The following is a 3,715-nucleotide window of genomic DNA, read 5'->3' as shown; positions in this document are numbered from 1 at the left end:
AGTAGGTGAAGGGAGTTTCATCTAAAATTTTTTATGTAGGAATGCAAGATTGATACACAATGGGATAAAAGCACATTTTTTTTTTGTTATTGGGCGCATGCGCTCGCCAGAAAGACAGAGAGAGACAGAGAGATAAAAAGTGAGAAATCACCCCCAGAGGGGATGGCCACGCCGCAATCCCTTCTCCTCCATTCTCCTCTTGGAATCTTGGGCAACCAGGGGCTTGAGAATCTCTCTGGGCAAGTATGCGTGCATGCCCAAAATCTCTGGAGGAGAATGAAGAAGGGATTGCAGCTGTGGCCTTCTTCCAGGAGGGGGATTTCTCACTTTCCTTCTCGTCATCTCTCTGTCTCTCTCTGGTGAGTACGCACACCCTAGGACAAAAGCTTTTAGAAAAAAATTGAGTATTAACTATGAAAAAAATCTGTCTGGGATAAAAAAAGCATGGGTTTGGGGAATCCACGGAAGGTAAATTGTCGTATAACGTGAAGATGGCAGTTGGGAATGTTGGCAAAGTGCAGGTTCCACGACCTCGTGTGAAGCTTTTGACTTCTGGTTCCAAAAGAAAATTGAAAATTTCCTCAACGTGAGGAAGCATTTTTTTGGATAGGTTTTTTGCTATGGAATGTATGCACTCACCAGAAAGACAGAGAAAAATAGACAGAAAGCGAGAAATCATCCCCCAGCGGGGATGGCCACACTGCAATCCTTTCTCTTCCATTCACCTCCGAGGATCTTGGGCACACATACACACGCACCCAGTGTGAGTTTAAGTCACCGGGTCCAGGACTCAAACCACAGTCGACTGCATGGGAGTCCAGTGACATTGCCATTACACTAACTGCTGGTCGCGAGAAAGCATTCTTATAGAACTATATTTTTATTTGTATTATAATGTTGCAAAGCATGCTAATTTTGAAATTATGACAAAAGTTTATAATAGCCATTATTATTCGATGACAGTTCATAATGACGTAATTGACAAGTTAGTTCTTTCTATTTAGGCTTATTCTTTTCTTTTAAAAAAATTGCCAGGTAGTTCCTAAGTTCACCAAAAGAAAGAGAGAGTGAAAGCTCTCGCCAATGGGCATGATCGCACTACAATCTTCTTTCTCTTTGTCTCCATCCCATCAGGATTTGGGGAATGGGCACACACACACAGTAGGTTTTCACCTACCAGAGCCAGGAATCGAACTGCGTAGACAATCACCAGGCTAGGGGACAACCCCGTTACTTCTTCCTATGGCATTTGAAGATAACAACCAGAATTTATGACGGACAGTTTCACATCCGGACTATCAGACATTTATTAATTTTACATAATCTTAAGAATGTTCTATCAATAACATATCTATGTAAATATAACCTTAAAGGAGATTTATCATTACTTTAGTAACTGACAATAATTCCATGATAAATTAATATGTGTGATAAACCTGATCAGTTTATATCTCTGCAAAATGAGAGATGCATTCATTGAGGCTCTCTAAGGACTCAAAAAAATCCTCAAATCAAATTTTAACCATCTTGATCACATATAAAATATTTTTCATAAATTTACCTTCATTGTCTTTTCTTGGAGCCAGCGGGAGGCGTGATGGTTAAGGTTCTGGGCACTCCCACATGGCCGACCACAGTTCAAGTCCCAGACCTTTCCCTCTGGAAAGACATTTTGTGTGGTTTGTGTAGACTACCAAATGATGAATATGTAACACTTTGCACATTTTATAAATGATTTGTAAGGTTAGATGCTTTTGAAAGTCAGTGTGACAAGATTTAGCAGCAAGTTAAATGTTGCCTTTGAATTCTTTATTATCTAAGTCAAACTAAATTATATTTCAGGATATAACTTTCTCTCTGTCTGGTCAAATTAAAATAAACAAATAAATACATAAAATTAAATCAATAATTCTTAAAATTTTTTTTATTTTAACTCTTCTTTCCAAAAATATATCCCTTATAACTTTTTGTCTACTTCTTCCTTTTCTTTCCTTCTTTTTTTCTTCTTCTTCTTATTAATTTGTTATGGGATATGTGTACTCTCGGGGGCAGGGTGAAAAATCACTCCCCAGGGACATTGGACACACCACAATCCCTTCTTCTCTGTTCTCCTGCAGGGATTTTGGGCATGCACGCACACATTCTAGCATGATTTTTAAACTGCTAGGTCTAGGATTCAAACCATGAAGTTGACTATATGGGCCTTGACCTCCATATCACCTGTTGGCCTCAATATTTTTTCTTTCTTCCTTCTTGCCTTTTTTTAACCCTTTTTAAATTTTATTTTATTTTTAATTTTTTAAATCTGTTTTTTGGATTTTAAATATCTTAAGTCTTATGATGACATAATTTACAAATCTGTACTGATGGTGTATCTCTTCTGCTTAATCCTTCTAATAATTGGCAATTAAATGTATAAATAATAATAATAATAATAATAATAAAGAAATAGCATAGCCAAACAGAATTTGTTGAAATAAAAATGTTTGGGTAGTTATGGGTGTATAACATGGTTAATGAAGACAGTAGTTTTTTCTGACTGTAACAATTGATAGCCTCTTGATATTGGTGGATTGTTTTCCCCCTTCAAATTAAGAAAGAAGCATTTGGGACCAGCAGATGGCATAATGGCTACGTCACTGGATTCCTATGTAGTCAACCATGGTTCAAGTCCCAGACCCAGCGGCTTAAATTCACGCTGGGCACATGTGCATGCATGTCCGAGATCCAGAGAGAAGGGATTGTGGTGTGGCCATCCCCCCTGGGGGGAGGTGATTTCTTGCTTTCTGTCTCTCTGTCTTTCTGGCAAGCACACACACCCTATAGCAAAAAAACTCTATAAATAAATAAATAAATAAAGCATTTAAGGAAAGGGTAATTCTACAAAATAGGCCTTAGATAGCAGAAATAAGACACTAAAGTTTCTTATGCTATATGGTCTGACCTAAACACTTCCTTTTTTTTTTTTTTTTGACACAGAGTGTGTGCGCTTGCTAGAGAGAGACACACACGAAAATACAGAGAAAGGAAAAGTGAGAAATCACCCCCTCCACCCCCCCAGGGGCAATGGCCACACCACAATCCCTTCTCCATTCTCCTTTGAGGATTTTGGGCATGCACACACACACTTACCTGATACATTTTTTAAGGTGTTTGGGTCTAAGACTCAAACTGCATATATCCTGAATAGCCATGTGGGAGTCCAGCACCTTAACCACTGCTGGCCCCAACATTTCCTTATATCAGTACTAAGCTTTACAATTTTGATTTTTAAAAGATAGAAATTGTAATATAGATAGTCTCTTTTGTATGGGTCCATATGTTTCACAAATCATGCCTTGTTTCCAATGCTTTTATTTAAGTCATGTATTAAGCATATGATTTAAAATTAGTAACAATTAGGGGTCAGCAGGTGGCATAGATGGTAAAGCTCTGGATCCCACATGGCCACCTGTGTGGTTTGAGTCCCAGACCCAGCAGCTTGGAAATGACACTGGGTACTTGTGAGTGCACAAGGAGGAGGTGACTGGAGGAGAAGGGAGTGTGGTGTGGCCATTCCCCCAATGACGGGTGATTTTTTTCCCTCTCTCTCTCCTCCTCTCTCTGTATCTCTCTGGTGAGGGTACATCTCCCATAGGAAAACTGAAAAAAAAAAAAAAAGGCCAACAGGTGGCAAGATGGTTAAGGTCCTGGATTCTCACATGGTCAACCATGG

This window comes from Tupaia chinensis, unplaced genomic scaffold (genome assembly GCF_000334495.1).
Source record: "Tupaia chinensis unplaced genomic scaffold, TupChi_1.0 Scaffold000131_1, whole genome shotgun sequence".
Classification (NCBI taxonomy): domain Eukaryota; kingdom Metazoa; phylum Chordata; class Mammalia; order Scandentia; family Tupaiidae; genus Tupaia; species Tupaia belangeri.
This window is presented reverse-complemented; position numbering follows the sequence as displayed.